This window comes from Schistocerca nitens, chromosome 5 (assembly GCF_023898315.1).
Source record: "Schistocerca nitens isolate TAMUIC-IGC-003100 chromosome 5, iqSchNite1.1, whole genome shotgun sequence".
NCBI classification, from domain to species: domain Eukaryota; kingdom Metazoa; phylum Arthropoda; class Insecta; order Orthoptera; family Acrididae; genus Schistocerca; species Schistocerca nitens.
This window is the reverse complement of record NC_064618.1, coordinates 809108017-809127720: the sequence shown is the minus strand read 5'-3', so window position 1 is coordinate 809127720 and position 19704 is coordinate 809108017. Positions and strand designations below refer to the sequence as shown.

The following is a 19704-nucleotide window of genomic DNA, read 5'->3' as shown; positions in this document are numbered from 1 at the left end:
GAAAATAAAAAAGAATAATGGAGCCCCTGTTTTCACCCTTTTGGAACTGACAGTTAAGGAATACAGTATATGTAGAGAAAATAAGTGTTTGAATGTTCAAGTAGGCCATTTTTCATGAGGAGCTGGGAATTAATGGGAAACAATTTTCTATCTGTCTAAGAGATGGTGATATTTAAGATTTTCTTTATGTAATAAATGCTGCTTAGGGGCTATGGCCAGTGCCAAATGTGATGCCTGAGAGCCTCAGCAATACCTACATGTTACTTTTATATTGCTTTTAGAAACTACTGTTGGTTATCTGCACAATGTATGAAGACACAGCAAACACAACACTTGAGAGCCTCAGCTTATTGACCCTGATGATCATTCTAGATTGTATGCAGACACATAAACTGTCATTTCACCTCTAAATGCAAAGTAACTGGGTTGTATTTGCTACAGCGCTACTGCTGATTCAACAACAACAAATATAATCTTGCAGAAGTGCTGGCAGAGATTCAAAAATTATTTGTTCTATTCTAATCTTTTCGTATGGTTTCTGACAGAATGTTATTTCATTTGCAGGTATTTTTTAGGCAATGGATGATCAAAAGAAAATTGAAGTAAAGATCTTATTTTTTGCTAAAGCCAGAGAGCTTGCTGGACGTAGTGAATGTTCTTTGAAAGTTGCATCACGTATGACATATGAAGAACTTTGTACTCTTATTGTTGAAAAGTTTTCACTGGGTGCTATAAGAAGGAACTTTATCCTTGCAGTAAATGAAGAATATTTGTCAAGTGAATCTACCTTAGATTTTAAAGAAGGTGATGAAATTGCTGTAATTCCACCAATAAGTGGAGGTTTGTACTTTTAAGTTGGTTGTTACAATTAACAAATTAGTTTCAATAAGTAACAGCTGTTTACCCTGCACTGTTTGATTACCTTATCCTGTGAAATATATAGGGTGCAAGGTTTAGACCTTGCACCATTAATATCATGGAAATGGAAAGTGCTATCATTGTGCGGTTTTCTCAGAATGTTTTGGTAATCAGGGGCTCATATTGTTAGCTGATAAGCAGACTGTAATAAAAATTTAGTTTTTGAGCAAACATACACTTTTTTAAATGGAACAATGCATATTGACATTAACAAACTAAAAGTAGGGTAAATTAGAATGTCAGTGGTTTTGTTGCAGGATTTAGTGTGAGTCATTTATGAGATATTGTATTTTGAAAATTTTCCACAGCAACACTTGTTTGTGCCATTCAGTCTGCATAGTTGTTAGATTAAGGAAAGGCAAACCTTCATTTCTGGCATTTGTAGACTTAGAAAAACTTTTGACTGTGTTGACTGGAATTCTCTATTTCAAATTCTGGAGGTGGCAAGGGTAAAATACAGGGAGCGAAAGGCTATTTACAATTGTACAGAAACCAGATGGCAGTATAAGAGTTGAGGGGCATGAAAGGGAAGCAGTGGTTGAGAAGGGAGTGAGACAAGTTTGTTGTCCATCCCCGATGTTATTCAATCTGTGTAATGAACAAGCAGTAAAGCAAACAAAAGAAAGACTTGGAATGGGAATTAAAATCCATAGAGAAGCAATAAAAACTTTGAGGTTTGCCAATGACATTGTAATTTTGTCAGAGACAGCAAAGGACCTGTAATAGCAGCTGAACGGACTGGACATTGTCTTGAAAGAAGGATATAAGATGAACATCAACAAAAGCAAAACGAGGATAATGGAATGCTCCCTCCTACATATATCTCGCGAAGAGACCATGAGGATAAAATCAGAGAGATTAGAGCCCACACAGAGGCATACCGACAATCCTTCTTTCCACGAACAATACGAGACTGGAATAGAAGGGAGAACCGATAGAGGTACTCAAGGTACCCTCCGCCACACACCGTCAGGTGGCTTGCGGAGTATGGATGTAGATGTAGATGTAGTCAAATTGAATCAGGTGATGCTGAGAGTATTAGATTAGGGAAGGAGACACTTAAAGTGGTAATTGACTTTTGCTTTTTGTGGAGTAAAATAACTGATGATGCTCAAAGTAGAGAGGATATAAGTGTAGACTGGCTATGGCAAGGAAAGCGTTTCTGAAGAAGAGAAATTTGTTAACATCAGCTATAGATTTAAGTGTCAGGAAGTCTTTTCTGGAAGTATTTTTATTGAGTGTAGCCATGTATGGAAGTGAAACATGGGCAATAAGCAGTTTAGACAAGAAGAGAATAGAAACTTTTGAAATGTGGTGCTACAGAAGAATGCTGAAGATTAGATGGGTAGAACACGTAACTAATGATGAGGTACTGAATAGAATTGGGGAAAAGAGGAATTTGTGGTACAATTTGACTAGAAGAAGGGATCAGTTGGTCTGACTCGTTTAGAGGCCTCAAGGGATCACCAGTTTAGTGCTGGAGGGAAGCATGGAGGGTAAAAATCGTAGAGGGAGACCAAGAGATGAGTACAGTAAGCAGATTTGGAAGGATGTAGGTTGCAGTAGTTAGTTGGAGATGAAGAGTCTTGAACAGGATAGAGTAGCATGGAGAGCTGCATCAAACCAGTCTCTGGACTGAAGACCACAACAACAGTTGTTGGGTAAGATGTTGTTAAGTTTGCTTACAGTCTGCTTATGTGTTCCTTGAGTGCACTACGATTTCCTGGTCAGTTATTGTGCAATGGTCCAAGCAGTAGGTTGTCAGTGGACAATGGGATTTTCGAATCCAGAAAAAGCTGACAAGCTCCTGGTGTATGGAGAGTGAAGGAATACTGCAGTTCATTTTTGTATAGTCTATGCTCCAAGGTATCCCAACAGATGCAACCACCTCCACAATTAATTATCAATCTTTTCAACTGGTTGTGTGAAAGTGGTAGTGTAACACCTAAACTATGTAACAGAAGAAAACGAGTGATGACAGAAGAGGGGGAAATTAACGTTCTTGCAGTTGATCCACACATTATTCCCAGTCAATCGCATGAAGAAGTGGCATGAGTCAGGCAAGTGTCCTATGCATTTCCCATTGACACAGGTTCCACCCCTATCACATCTCTCCCCATCAAGAGTGCATGGGCATTTTGTTTAATGATGAAGCCACATTTACCAATCACGGCCAAGTAAACTGCCAAAACAAGTACTATTAGTTTGTTGACAATCCTTATTGTCTTTGTCAAGTGGAATGTCAGTGTTTATGGAGTGTAAATGTGCAGTGTGGGATAGTGAGCCATCAGCTCATAGATTCAGTTTTCAAAGACAGAGTACTGAACACGCAGAAGTATCACAGCCTCCTAACTGATCATCTTCCACGGATGCTAGAAGACATTTCTCTGCTGATGAGAAGAAACGTGTGGTACCAACATGATGACTGTCCAGCCAATAGTGCACGAAGTACTACAGCATGTCTTCATGAATTGTTTCCAAATTGCTGTGTTGGACTCAGAGGATCTCTGCCTTGACCAGTCCGTTCCCCGGATGTGACACCTGTAGATGTTTTTTCTGTGAAGAAAGCTGAAAGATGCGGTCTGCAAGAGCATACCAACAACACACAATAAAATGAAATGATGTATTACAGCAGCCTGCTTGTACATCCCCACTGAAATGCTAGCCTGTGTGCAGCATTTGATCCATACCGGACTGTAAGCACGTACTGCTGGAGGTCATTTTGAACGTAACTTGTTATTGTCAGTTGTCTTGTTACTGGTCAGAATTCAAATAACTGGTGTATGAACTTGTGTTGTTCTTTAGTCTGTGCTACCACAGGTATTCTGCAAGTGTCAGTGGGAACTTTTCAAAATATGATATCTCATAAACAGCTCACAATATAATCCTGCAACAAACACACTGTCATTCTAATTTACCCTACTTTTAGTGTGTTGATGTCAACAGGCGTCATTCCATTAACAAAAGTGTATGTCTGCACAAAAATACACTTTCTAAATATTATTACAATTTGTTTATTGACTAACAATACAAGCCCCTGACTAACAGTCCATTTTGTGAAAACTAATTATCAGTAGCACTTCCCATTTCTGCAGTATTTATGGTCCATGTTTTAGGTGATTATTCTTGTATGTAGTTGTTTATATTTAGAAATATCATTTTACTGTTACATTATTGTTTATTCGTGTAAAAATGATTGTAACTATAATGTATATTTCTAACATGACTCCTACAAATAAACTTAACTTACGCTGTGAGATGAATGAAATACTATTCAGTTACGTATCTCAATCTTATGTTATGTACAACACATTCAACTGAAATTACTCCAAGAATACCAGAGTTAAGCTTTACATGCTATCCCTTCATGCCAACATTTGTCCCCATAATGGTTAAATATCAAAATTTGTCACCTACCCCAAAATCTGAAATATGAATGCTTTTATTGTTTTCACTTCTCACACCCACACCCCACTCCTAAGGGTTCTTAGGGACTTTTTATGCCTTCAGTTTAATTCATGTAATTCAGATCTTTGTGTACATGTCAATACTGTCCTACCCCAATCTCAGAAATAGGTGAGCCAGGGGTTTCTTCTTACCTCTAGATTGTAAAATGTGATTCTATGGGTTTCGGTTGAAATTTCTCGATAGTCTTCAGAGTTACACTTACATGTACCGGCCCATTCCTTACTCCCACAATCATTCTTAGAAGTACTAAGGAAGTCCTAGTCCAACAGCATTTTTTGCAGATAGTAAGTCATAAGTGTACCAACTTTGGTTAAAAATTACTCCAAGTGTTTCAGAGATGCGCTTACATGTCACCACTCCCCCCATCCCCCAATCCCCATTCCTAGGTTTTAAATGTGATCCGGTCTATCTCCAGTCAGCCCAGCAACCCTGAAAACTGTGGATTTGTCTCTGATATAGTTTGCTTTCGATTATTAGTACATATCACATAACTCACACTTGCACCTCATCCATAAGAGTGTCAGTATCTTTTTCTGGCAGTTGAGTCATATGTGTACAAAGTTTGGTTGATTCCTGCAAGCATTCCAGAGCTACGCTTGCATGTAAGAAATTTCCAACCCTACAAACAGGGGCACTAAGAGAGTCCTATCCCCATGGTATTTGTCTCAGGTATAGTGGCCTGATTAGGATTGACCTCTATGGAGGGTTGGGAAGACGTTCTTCTAGTTGTCAGCAGGACATTCAGCTCTCCCAACTGGATGCTTTGGGTTCAGTGGGTTGGTGAGGGTGCCAGAAGTTATTTCAGTCAGAAACAAACTTTTCCAAGATTTTAAAAGAGAAACTTTGTCTCACTTTCCAAACATGTTGAAACTTAGCCAAGAAAGTAATTCTGATGTTGGCCTTTGATATTTCAAAACAACACTTTTAAATCTGAGGGAAACTTTTCTTAATAGGTTTCAGGAATTCAGGAACTGAGATTGAAATATTGGAGAAACACAGATGTGAAATTAGTTTACAGCACAAATAGTATGCTTTGAAAGATATGGAGAAGGAAGATACATTGGTTTTTAACACCTGGAATAGTACTCCTGACTCACACAATCAGCTGAAAAAGCTAGTGTCTGCTGTTCTTTCCTTATTCGAGTATACATATTCAGGCAAAGAATCATTTTCAAGCTTGAAACTTATCAAGAGTAAATTCAGAAGCCATGTTATTGATGAGAGCCTGGAATCATTCTTAAAATTAAAAACAACAAACAAACAAACTTGATTTATCCAAACTTTCCAAGGAGATCCAAGGCCAATGTTCATAGTACTGTATGTTGGTCATTGTCATGGTTGAATTTTATAGATATCTTACAGTTTAATTGTATCAGTAAATAATATCATTGTTAAGTTTCACTTCAAGTACTAGTCAACATACCCATTGTTTAATTAAGACTTAAAACTTTAAATAAGATTTATTAAGTTAATTTTAGGGAGCATTGTCAGGTAAAAGAAGATGTAGTGTCACATATTGAAAATGGTTTGTTGAGATGATTTGGACATGTAGAGAGGATAAGCGAAAGGAAATATATAAAACTAGCATACAAGAGGAGTGTGGATGTGATTGTTGAAAGAGGTCAACCTCAACAAATGTACCTCACTCAGATTGAGGGCATTTTTAGCAAAGGCCAGCTTAGGAGTGCCCTAATTAAGTTATTAACAATGTACTTGCCCGTTTTATTTATTAAACTAATCCTTTTGGAGAGTATGACAAGTCAGCTTTGGTTTCGCTTCTTTATGTTTAATTCTCATTGCTCCCAAACTTCCTTCATACTTCACGAGTGTCATTCCTTTTCTTCATTTTGCAGAGTTCTTTCTTTCCTGAAATCCTGTGCTGCCGCTTTCCTGATATCCTGTGTTGCTTCTCTGAAAAGTATTCTGTTATCTATTATGTCCATTATAATCCTAGTGTTTTTCATGTCTCTGTCAAATCATTGGACCATGTGGATGTGGATTTGTAGCTGTTTAGTAAGTTGAAGCTCTGCTTGGTTAGTTTTTTCTATCCATTTGGTACATGTGTTCATAAGACTGTAGTGTACTTTTCCATATTACATTAGCCAGCTTTTCCGTTTTCAAACAAAGCTCTCTGTTTGATCTTAATTTGTATTCAACATTACTATTACTTCTAGGTCCCAGCATTTTCCTGAGAATTCTTCTTTCTTCTGTTTTCAGTTTTTCAAGATCTTCAAATCATGGCAGTTTATGTGTTTCTGCTGCATGCAGTGTTTCAGGCCTTACTACTGTTTGAGTGATTGTCTTAGTTTTGTGTTGTAGAACAAAGTGTTTTTTGTGTGTTATATATGTTTTTTGTTGTTTGGAATGCCCCTTCCATTTTGTGTGCTCTAGTTTCTTTGGCTATCTTTTCTTTTATATTGCTTGTTATCCATTCCCATAGGTATTTAAAAGTTTGTTTTAGATATTGTGTTCTTATGAATTTTAAGGTTTGGAGGGGCATCGTTGATATTGTCATGAAGTGAATTGTGTTTTTTCAAATAATATTTTTAGTCCCATATTGCCTGCTTGTTTCTGTAGTTGGTTCTTTGATGCTATCCAGTGAGTCAGTAATTAATGCCATGTCAGCTGCAAAAGCTAGACAATCTATGGAGATTTTATTTGGATTTCTTCCTAGTTGAACATCCTTAGTATTGATTGATTTTCCCCATTCTTTCACTACCTTCTCTAAAGTGCAGTTGAAAAGTAGGGGTAATAAACCATCTCCCTGTCTTACTCTTGATTTTATTTCAAAAAGTTTTGACAGTTCCCCCTTAAATTCTACTTTTGATGTTATAATGACAATATTATGAAAATGATAGTTGCTACTCACCACATAGCAGAGGTCCTGAGTCACAGAGAGGCACAACAAACATACTGTCAAACAAAGCTTTCAGCCAAATAGGCCTTCATCAGAATTAGACGACACACATACGCACACTCATGCAAACACAACTCACACACATGACCACAGTCTCTGGCAGCCAAGGCCAGACTCTGACCACAGCCACAGACTGTGGACGTGTGTGTGTGTGTGTGTGTGTGTGTGTGTGTGTGTGTGTGTGTGTGTTTTGTCTAATTCTGATGAGCTCTGTTTGGCCAAAAGCTTTTTTTTTTGACAATTTTTTTGTTATGCCTATCTGCGACTCAGCATCTCCTCTCATTATTACATCCTGGACATTCAATGTTGTGTTTGTTAAAAGTTCCTTTAATTATTTTTGTTGTTTTATTGTCAAGTCCAAATTCTTTTATAATGTTGATTAATGCATTTCTATCATTTGAACCACACACTTGGAGTGAGTGAGATGTGATAACGAAACAGAGGAGATATTTACAGAAATGGACATAGAGTGTTATACTCGGGAAAATCAGACAGTAAGCATGAGCATGAAGTTGGTGTAATACTATCAGCAAAACTTGCAAGATTTCTCAAAAGTTTCATATCTGTACCAGCCCGTATAATGTTATAGTAGCTTAGTGGTACCCATAGTGATATAAATATAACACAAGTGTATGCCCCTACAATGGACAAGGAAGATCTACATCTACATCTACATCCATACTCCACAAGCCACCTGACAGTGTGTGGCGGAGGGTACCTTGAGTACCTCTGTCGGTTCTCCCTTCTATTCCTCTCATATTGTTCGTGGAAAGAAAGAGTGTTGGTATGCCTCTGTGTGGGCTCTAATCTCTCTGATTTTATCCTCATGGTCTCTTCGCGAGATATACGTAGGAGGGAGCAATATACTGCTTCACTCCTCGGTGAAGGTATGTTCTCGAAACTTTAACAAATGCCCGTACCGAGCTACTGAGCGTCTTTCTTGCAGAGTCTTCCACTGGAGTTTATCATATCCATAACGCTTTCGTGATTACTAAATGATGCTGTAACGAAGTGTGCTGCTCTCCATTGGATCTTCTCTAGCTCTTCTATGAACCCTATCTGGTACGGATCCCACACTGGTGAGCAGTATTCAAGCAGTGGGCAAACAAGTGTACTGTAATCTACTTCCTTTGTTTTTGGACTGCATTTCTTTAGGATTCTTCCAATGAACCTCAGTCTGGCATCTGCTTTACCGACGATTAATTGTATATGGTCATTCCATTTTAAATCACTCCTAATGCCTACTCCCAGATAATTTATGGAATTAACTGCTTCCAGTTGCTGACCTGCTATATTGTAGCTAAATGATAAAGGATCTTTCTTTCTATGTATTCGCAGCACATTACACTTGTCTACATTGAGATTCAATTGCCATTCCCTGCACCATGTGTTCGTTGCAGATGAAGAGATAGAAGAATTTTATGATAACATAAATGGAATTTTGAGAAAACTTAATGGATATGAGTTGACAATTGTAATGGGAGATTTTAATTCAAAAGTAGGGGAAGGTAGAACATCAGACATGGTAGAACCATTTGGGCTTGGAGAGAGGAATTCTAGAGCAGATGATTCTGAAATTTTTGCGATGTCAAATGATCTAGTGATTATGAACACCAGGTTTAAACTTTCACCTAGAAGATTGTATACATGGAAGTCTCCAATGGACAGACCTGGGAGATGTGTGAGAAACCAGACTAATTTCATATTAGTAGATAAACGTTTGAGGAACAGTTGCACATCAGTGAAAACATACCCAGAAGCACACTTAAACTCTGATCACACATCGCTTGTAGGAGTTTTTAAAGTTAGAATGAAGCGAAAGAAAAAGCAGATCTTCAATTTGAGGAGAGACCTGATAGTAAAACAGAATATACAAACAGAACTCACCTTGGTGATTAACACAGAAGACATCACAAATAACAATGTCAATTTAGAACTGAAAAAGCTACAGAATGTTGCACAGCAAATAAAAGAAAACCACATGAAACCAGAGAGAAAGAAAAGGAAGTCATGGATGACGGATGAGATCCTGAATGTAATGGAGAAAAGGATATTAAATAGGGGAAACCCAATGGAATACAGGAAGATAAATGTGGACATTAGAAGAAAAATAAAGGAGGCAAAAGAAAATGAAGCAGTGCAAAAATTGAATTTTGTGGAAGTAAATATGATAGCTTCAATGTACATAAGGAAGTTAAAGAAATAACTGGCAAATGTGGGAAGAGCATCAGTGGAAAATTAGTAGTTGATGCAGGTAACTTGATGGTGGAATTAGAAGACAAGAAAAAGTCATGGAAAAAATAAAAAATATATTTCATTACTCTAGATGCGCTTTTAATTCAAGTAAAAATGAAATAAGTGGTACAGATATACTAGAAGTAGAGGCTTAAACAACCATCAATCAGATGAAGGATGAAAAGGCTGTGGGACTAGATAAAGTAGAAGCAGAGTTCTTAAAATTGACTGATGAAAAGCATGTAAAATGGTTAACCAAAATTTTCAATCAATATCATGAAAAGTTTAGTCGCTACTTGCCATATGTACTGAGATGCTGAGTCACAGATAGGCACAACAAAAATCCTGTCACAAAATAAAGTTTTGGCCAACAAGGCTTTTGTCAATAGAGATGACACACACACACACACACACACACACACACACACACACACACACATGCACGCAAATACATTGCACATGTGTGTGTGTGTGATCTATTTTGACAAAGGCATTGTTGGCTGAAAGCTTATTTTGTGACAGTCTTTTTGCTGTGCTTATCTGCGACTCAGCATCTGTGCTATATGTTGAGTAGCAACTACCCGTTTCATAATACTGTTACATTCAATCCTGGATTTTCCATTGTTAAATTTTCAACCAAATTTGTGTGTCTAGCAATCATTCCATTGGAGTGGCTGGAATCAAAGTTCATTATTCTGCCCACAAAGCCAAATGTAAAACAATGCGGAGATTATTGTACAATAAACTTAATGAGCCATGTTAATTGTTTTTGAGGTTGATACACAGAAGAATGTACAGACTATGTGAGGAACAGATAGCCCCTAATCAGTTTGGGTTTGTTAATGCCATGGGTGTGAGAGAAACCTTATTCAGTGTACAAGTATTGTTTCAGAGATCTAGAGGTGTAAATAGAAATGTATTTGCTTGCCTGATAGATTACCAGAAGGCTTTTGATAGAGAAAAAATATGCAAATTGCTGGAGATTTTGAGAAATATTGGGATATTATGGCATCATTCATCATAGGGCCATATTTTTTCAAAGGTACAGTTGCTTTTGGTCCTCTTACCTGTACTGTCACTGGTAAGCACTGTGAGTGTCTTTTGCACAACCATGTCATTCCAGCTCTTCAACTGTATGGATACGGTAGATGGGATCATTTTTATGCAAGGTGGCGCACCTCCACACATTGCAAATCCAGTTAAGCAACTGCTGAAGCACCATTTTGGAAATGCTAGAATTATCAGCCGCCTTTTCCCAACAGCCTGGCCGTCCTGATCACCTGATTTTAATCTGTGTGACTTCTGGCTGTGAGGCTATCTGAGAGATGTTGTGTACAGTGTTCCAATTGCAGACTTGCATTGAAGGCATGTATTGCGCAACACATTCTGAATGTGACCCCAGAAACACACCGATCGGTTGTGGAACATGTTTTGTGCCAGTCACACAGAAATTAATAATCCGATTTGATTTTGATTGATGCTTTTTATGCAGTTTTTGGCTTTAGGACAATTAAAATCCGATATGATTGATGCTTTTTATGGGGTTTTTAGCCTCAGGACAATTAAAAACCAATGTGATTGATGCTTTTTATGCAGTTTTTGGCCTCAGGATAATTATAAACCGATGTGAGTGATGCTTTTTATGTGGTTTTTGGCCTCAGGAAAATTAAAAACTGATTTTTCCCATCTGATGTGATATGACCTTGCTGAGGTGGATGGCTGTACGTAACTAACAGTATCACACCTGTATACCCATGCACATTGAGTAGTACAGTTTGTTTAATATCAAACATACAACTTAGGCATTTTTGTATGATTCATTTGTCATTTGTAGTTGACCACTATTAAATTATGATGCTTACAGCACTATCTATTGCTACATTTTGTAACTATTTATTTTTCTTCTGCCATACGTTTTCCCCCCTTCTCTGATATGGTGTCATTCTAACCAGTGGTGTTATTTCTATAGCGGTTTTAACATTTAATTATAATCACCCTGTACTTCTTTAAACTATTTTGGAATGTTTTATAAGAGTTGCTTGTTTTGTTCTGTTTAAAATGTGACTTGGTTGATCTTCCATACATTGTAATCTTACCTTTTTGAGACCATTTGATGCATGTTTCTTTGCTTCTATAATTTTTTTCTGTTCTTATCTCTTTTTCAGATACTCTGAGCTCATTGTTTCTTTATTGTTAACTCATCACAATCACCATTGCACCAAGTACGCTTCTATTTCTTTTTAAGAGAAATAGTTTCTGCTGCAGTCCGAATAACTTCTTTTTGAATTTGTTCCTATATTAGGTATTTTTTTTTTCCAACTGCATTTTGTAACCATTTTCTGTAGATGACTTCTGTATGTCAACTTTTTGGGTTGTTATTGATTCTTTTTTCTAAATATTGGTCTAACTAACTTTGAATTTAATGATAGGTAGTGGTCTGAATCTAAACTGGCACTCAAAGCAAATTTTCATCGCATACCTCCACTGTAGAGTATCTTCTTATAGCAACGTGATTGAGTATTTGGCGATTCCCATCTAGTCTGTTTTCTAGGAAGTTTTTTGAAGAATGTGGATTGTAGTACTATGTTATTCTGTGTGCACAGGCTTAAGTGTCTTTTTTCCATTTGCGTTGTTGGTTCTTTTATGCGCAGGGAATTTTCCCGTTATTAATCTGTGCTGACATTCTTTGCCACTTTGTGCATTATAGTCTCCAGGTAGTAATACTGTGTTTTTTGATGGAATGTGATCTAAGATGTTTAACACATTTTACCAAAAATTTTCTGTTCACTTTTTCTGTATTCTGTTTTTCTCATTTGTTGGTGCATGTGTATTAGAAGTGTGTAAACTTTGATAATTTTAATGTTAGTGTGGAAAGTCTTTCCTTAAGTGATGTAAACTCTATTACTGAGTTTAATATGTTTTTGTTTACTATGAAATCTGTTCCAAATTGGGATACATACTAGATAACTCTTTTTCCTGGTTTTCCCTTAAATAGGCTGAATCCTTCTGAATCCAAAGGATGTTCATCGATAAATTTTGTTTCTTGCAGTGCTGTAATAATTTTTTTTTTATTTAGAAAATTTATTAAAATTTTAAGTTTTCCTAATTTTAAGGTGAATTTACATTAAAACTGGCTACATAATTTATGTTTCTGTGTTTGTTGTTAAAGGCAAGTTTCCTAATGCTCCAACTCATTCTTTGCGCAATGTGTAGCCCCCCCCCCCCTCCCCGGAAAAGGGACACTGGGTGCTCCTTGGCGTAAAATCTCTATCAAGGTGCATCTTTATTGTTGATTGCTTGTTGAGTTAGGGCAATAAGTCCACTAAAGATACTGCTCAGGGTTAGTAGCTTTGAGGAACAGAAGCTGATACTTTTCCACATCCATGTGAAATTTCAAAATTTCAATTGCTATACTGTTAATAAGTGGCTCTGTTAACAAATGAGTTTACCAACTACTGTGCTTTGACCTTTGTTCATGCCATATATGCTTAAAGTCCACTTTTAAATGATTCCTTCCCTGTTTCCTGCAGCATTTGCCAAGCTGTCTCATTGAGGAGTGCATAACACACTTACAGTCTATGACTTTGACCTGTGCATTCAGCAGCAGTGTCAAATCCTCTCATAGAGATAGTGTTTTCCAATTCCGGGTGGCATCCTACAGTAGTACTCCTGACTTGTCCAACATCACGGTACTACATACTCACTCTTTTGCACAACCTACCCTCCTCAACACTATTTCTAACTTCACTAATGTAGTTATCCTGTTCCTCATGTTACACATTATCTTAACAGTGTATTACTTCTTACCATTATGTCATGAAACAAGCACAGAAGTTTGGCAAGAAGAACTTAACGTAATGTAATTACGAAGAAGGAATCCATAATAAAGTTACTGTAGTCACTTTTCTGATCATAATGTCAGGAGAACTATCACTTAAATCTTAAAACTTTACCACTCATCCCAGAGAGGCTTGTTCTGTTTGTTGTGCTTCATGAACACTGTGATACCACTGATGAATTTACTTAACCAAAGTGTTCTACCAGCTACAGCCTGCGTCCCTTATCTCAACTTATATTACTCAGTAACATTTTTGTCTCACAATATTTTCCTGATACCTGACACATTCTTCCATTATGACTCCAATTATTGTAGATTCTGACAGATGTCTTCGTTAACTTCTCTGCTGTCATGCTGACTGCACTAGAAATGATATAATGATGACATCACATCTGTGGTATCTCAGCACCTTGATATGCTGCTTTGAGGCAGTGTCACATGAAGAAAAGACAAAAAACACAAAACACACAACACTGTTGTGACAAGGATCTACATTTATCACATTAGCATTTTACAGTGGCATACAACTACGTCCGTTGAGAACAGAACCGCAGACAGAGCGGAAGGAGTCTGTCATGGAAACTGAAAGAAAGAGAAACACTCCACACATGACCCACAAACTTAAATCACATACCCACTAGCATGAATCCCTGGAGGACTCCTAAACATATTACTACATAGCAACACTATTTACAATAAAGTACACTTTCAGTTGCCTATTATGTATAATCACCTGAAATCTATGGTACAGCCACATATCTACCATACATTCTTCTTACACTGCCTGTCAGATTGACCTCTTTGCTGTCATGTCCAATGTACCACATCATGTGACTCGTTACATGGAGCCACATGACCTGGCAGGTTACCCTACATATGTACAACTGGTTTCATCAGTTTATCTTGTGGGCCTTTCTCTGGTACCACTGCCTACACCAATCCTAATGATGAGGAAACATCAAATAGGACAGCAGGAAGTGGAAAAACCCAGGAACAATAAACAGAAGGACTCACGAGTGGTTCTAGAATGGACATACTGCTAATATCACTTGACTATGTTGTCACTGACTGTAGCCCCTCTGTTAATCCTGACTTTGGCTACAAAATTTATTGGCCTAAAGTGCAATGAGAACTAGGGAGGGGTGAGAGACTGTTCTTCTAGTTTTCAGGATGGCTTTCAGCTTTCCCACCTGGTTGTTGTAGTTTCAGTGGATTGGAGAGGGCTACTGTAATCTGTCAGAGAAGAAGGTGGCTGCAGCAAGACAAATGGCGATCATAAAACTCTTTACTGTTACAAGCTAAAGCAATTACAGGTGCATGCTCACCTCAGGTGGTGCAGCGTGACATCGGTCCACACTGTCCACGTTCTGTAAGTGTGGTGAGGCATTGACCTCACAGACCTTGATGGTGAATTGGTGTTGTGAAGACAGTAACTGCTACAATCAGTGCACCCTGAGCTAGAACCAAACTTGCACAATAAACATTCCCAGAAACATCGCATCAAGTGCTAGCATGGTGGTTTTGGGCTGTTACGTTGCCAGCAAAGCGGCTGGAACCTGCTTAGATGTGGTGAGTGACAGAGACGTAGAGATCCGAGGCACAAACCTTGGTCTGGTGTCTGGCTGGTGGCATCTGATGCTGGTGAATGCCACAGTGGCTTGATGGCTAGGGGGGGCCTCAGTTTGACCCTCATCCCATCTGATGGCAGGTGGACTCCCTGGCAATTGGTCCTTTCAAAATGACGGTGGAACAGTAGCGACTTCATGCAAAACAGGTAATGTCATGTACACTGCAAGCTGAAGTGTCCTTGGTTTCAATAACCAGCTGGACACTGACTGGCAGGTGGGCAGCAGTGCCAAGAGGGAGCTGTGACATCATGCTGTGCCAGTATATTGCTGCAAATGTCCTTTCTACAGCATTGAGCCTCTTGCATGGATTTGTAGTGGTACACATGTTACTAAGTCGTGCATTATAAGTTTGTTTGAAATAGCTGCAGATATTTCAAAGATATATTGTAATGTGTACACACATCCCCCCCTCCCCCCCCCCCCACACACACACATATACACAAAAAGATCCAACAATGGAAAATCTCCAGGATGAAATGTCACAATATTATGAGAAGGAAAGTTGCTACTCACCTTATAGCGGAGATGCTGAGTCGCAGATAGGCACAACAAAAAGACTCACACAATTATAGCTTTCAGACATTTTTAAGGCCTTTGTCACAATAGACACACATATGCACACGCGCACGCATTCACTCGAATGCAACTCACACACACGACTGCAGTCTCAGGCAACTGAAACCACTGTTCTTGTTTTATTTCATACCAAATATAAACTTAGTCATTATATTACACAACCAATGTCAACATTCCAGATGTAACAAAGAATTTTTAAATTTTTTTTTTAAATTACAGTGTGCATGAAATGTCAGCAAACAGATGAATTTCAAAAGAGCCCCAAAAAATTGCAGTAAACCTCGTAAGTGCTTATTTGCTTGTCTTAGTTGTCAGGTATTCAAAGAGATTTTGCAGTGATAACAGCTTCCACAGTTTAAAAAGAACTACTTGATGAATCTTTTAGATTATAGGATTTCTATATGGTTAGAGCAAGAATGTTTGAAGGCAGTAGAAAGGCAGAAAGTTTAGCACATCAACTGTGGCACACGCAGTGATGGATGTTCCACCACCAGGTCAGGCCAGGCACACAAAATCAGCTGTGAGGCTCTTCTGTAGCCACTGGTGGACGCACGGTGCCAGGCATGAGGCTCTGCTCAGCAACTTCATGGCAGTCAATGTGTTAAAGAACCTCAAGTCATCGAAAACTATTTCTGGTAGACAGACGTTTTTGAAACGGGCAGATGGGTGAGGAAAATTATTAACGAAGGTTGAGGCCAGGAGGGTTATGGGAACATAGGATGTATTGCAGGGAAAGTTTCTACCTGTGCAGTTTAGAAAAGCTGGTGTTGGTGGGCAGAATCCATATGGCACAGGCTGTGAAGAAGACATTGGAATGAAGGATGTCATATTGGGCAGTGTGCTCAGCAACAGGGTGGTGCACTTGTTTCTTAGCCTACAGTTTGTTGGAGGCTATTTATGTGGGCAGACAGCTTGTTGGTTGTCATGCCCACATAGAATGCAGCACTGTGGTTGCAGCTTAGCTTGTAGATCACATGACTTGTTTCACAGGTAGCCCTGCCTTTGGTGGGATAGGTGCTGTTTGTGACGGGACTGGAGCAGGTGGTGGTGGGAGGATATGAGGATATATTCGAGAGGTCTTGCATCTCGTTCTGTTACAGGGATATGAGATAAAGGGTGGGAAGCAGGGGTTGTGTAGGGATAGACGAGTATATTGTGTAGGTTTGGTGGATGGTGGAATACCATTGTGGATGGGGTGGGAAGCATAGTGGGCAGGATATTACTCATTTCAGGGAATGACGAGAGGTAGTCAGAGCCTTGGCGGAGAATGTAATTCAGTTGCTCCAGTCCTGGATGGTACTGACTTATGACAGAAATGCTCCTGTGTGGCTGGACTGAGACTTTTGGAGGTGGTGAGAGACTGGAAAGATAAGGCATGGGAGATTTGTTTCTGTACAAAGTTGGGAGGATAATTACAGTCCGTGAAGGCTTCAGTGAGACCCTCGGTATATTTCGAGGGGGCTGCCCATCACTGCAAATGTGACAACCATGGTTGGTTAGGCTGTATGGAAGGGACTTCTTGGTACAGAATGGGATGCAGCTGTCAAAGTGGAAGTATTGCTGGTGGTAAGTAGCTTTGATATTGAAAGAGGAATGATGTAGCCATCTTTGAGGTGGACGTCACCATCTAGAAAGGTGGCTTGTTGGGTTGAGTAGGACCAGGTGAAGCAAATGGGGGAGGAGCTGTTGAGGTTCTGGAAAAAGAATTAGGTATCCTCACCCTTGATCCAGATCGCAAAGATGTCATCAGTGAATCTGAATCAGGTGAGGGGCTTGGGATTTGTCTAAATGGCCCATGAATAGGTTGGCATAGGACGGCGTCATGTGAGTGCCCATAGCCATTGTTTGTAGATAATGCATTCAAAGGAAAAGTAATTGTGAGTGAGGATATAGTTGGTCATGGTGACTAGGAGGGAAGTTGTTGGTTTGGAATGCGTCAGGCACTGGGAAAGATAGTGTTCAATAGCAGTAAGGCTGTGGGCTTTAGGGTAAAGGGAGGTGGCATCAATAGTGACAAGCTGGGCACCATCTGGTAAAGGGACAGGAACTGTGGAGGAAATGGTTGGTATCTTTTTTATAAGAGGGTAGGTTCCAGGTAATAGGTTGAAGACATTGGTCTACAAGAGCAGAGATTCTCTCAGTGGTGGCACAGTAACCGGCCTACAATGGGGCATCCTAGGTGGTTGAGTTTATGGACTTAAGTAAGCATGTAGAAGGTAGGAGTGTGAGGAGTGGTAGGGATGAGTAGAGAGATGGACTCCAGAGAAAATTTCTGGGATGGACCTAAGGATTTGAGGAGTGACAGGAGGTCCTGCTGGATTTCTGGTATGAGGTCATTGTGGCAAGGTTTGTAGGTGGATGTATCTGACAGCTGGTGGAGTCCTGCCATGTAATCCTTGCAGTTGAAAACAGCAGTGGTGGAGCCTTTGTTTGCTGGTTGAATTATAAGATCAGGATCAGTTTTTAGATGGTGGGCTGCAGTTCTTTCTGTGGATTTAAGGTTAGTTTGCATGTTATGGGATTTGAGGAATGATGATGAAGCAAGGTTCAAGGTTAAGAAGTTCTGGAAAGTTAATCAGTTAGGCAGAGTTCAACATTGGTCTCTGTTTGAGTCTGATTGGTAGGGTTGGTGGCTGTAGGGACCGGAAGAAGGAGAGAAGGTCTTTAACAAGTCCTGCATGACTGAATTTTGGAGTGGGGCAGAAGGTGAGGCCTTTGCAAAGGGCTGATATTTCTGTGGGGCTAATGCTTCTGGAGGAAAGGTTCATCACTGTGTTTCGGGTCTGTTTAGGTTCTGGATCCTGTATGGTGATGGGATGGAGTTTTGGAGGGTGGGGGGAGTGTAGTAGGTCTATGAGACAGGGTTTGTCAGCTATGAGGGGACATGGGGGAGGTTTGGAGGTGGTTGTAGAGGTGGTGGGCAGTGGTAATCCAAGGCGAGAGTAGGATATGAGCAGGGTAGAGAGATTTTTGAGGTGGTATTGTGCATGTTGCTCTAGTTCCTGGAGGGCAAGAGTTTCAGTGTGTGTGACGGGTTCCAGGAATTTAGGATTGCATAGCAGGAGAATTTTGTCGATGGAGAGAAGATACTGCAAGGAGGTTTGGGTTTGGTTGATATGGTTCTGCAGGACTAAGTTGGTGAGGGCTAAGGGTTGGTGGAATCTGGACAGATGGAGGTCATTGTGGAAGGAGGGGTGGCAGCCGGAGATGAGTAATTTGATGGTAAGGCCATTTGGGGGAATTCCACGAGCCAAGCAACAATGCAGGAACAGTATGTGCGGCCGGCTTCTGGCTAGGGGTAAGGAAATATTTCTGTATTGACACAGATGGAAGGGGCACGGATTCATGGTGTTGGAAAAAATGTGAAAAATTATGTAAATAATATAAAATTACCTCCAAAAAATTCACAAAAATACACCTAGATACTTGGGAAAAATCATGAGAAGGATGAAATGGGTGCAGAAGGGGGAAACAAGGTGAAATCTGAGGCAGGCAATGATAGCGAACAGCGAAAACCCACTAAAATTGGTGTAAGGTCACAATGAGATCAAAGAAAAGGTATAAATAATAATAATAATAATAATAATAAAATATATGTTAATGTGGGTACCATCTCTACAAACAAATCTGCGGTATGGCTATGGGGACCTGCATGGCACCATCCTATGCCAACCTATTCATGGGCCATCTAGAGGAATCCTTCCTAAACACCCGTAATCCTAAACCCCTCACCTGGTTTGGATTCTTTGATGATATCTTTGCGATCTGGATTGTGAGTGCAGACAACATGTTCACATTCCTTCATAACCTCAGCAGCTCCTCCCCCATTTGCTTCACCTGGTCCTACTCAACCCAACAAGCCACCTTCCTGAAAGTTGACCTCCACTTCAAAGATGGCTACATCAGTACCTCTGTCCATATCAAATCTACTAACCACCAACAGTACCTCCACTTCGACAGCTGCAACCCATTCCGTACCAAGAAGTCCCTTCCATATAGCCTAAGCACCCATCGTCATTGCATCTGCAGTGACAAGCAGTCCCTCTCAAAATATACCAAGGGTCTCATTGAAGCCTTCACTGATCGTAATTATCCTCCCAACCTTGTGCAAAAAAATATCTCCC

The 19704-nt window shown here is 39.5% G+C and overlaps 1 protein-coding gene across 2 annotated transcripts in view; it reads left to right on the top strand.

The window, feature by feature from the left end:
* Window positions 1–701: 701 nt before the first annotated feature.
* LOC126260039 (molybdopterin synthase catalytic subunit-like) overlaps window positions 702–19704 on the top strand; it is a 42663-nt gene continuing 23660 nt past the window's right edge. Inside the window, exons 1-2 of one of the 2 annotated variants that reach the window (XM_049957213.1) lie at window positions 810–840; window positions 6604–6679. The gene's annotated coding sequence lies outside the window, so the exon portion shown is untranslated. Of the gene's footprint in view, window positions 841–6603; window positions 6680–19704 lie in introns of both variants that reach the window. The other variant, XM_049957215.1, reaches the window with a different exon arrangement.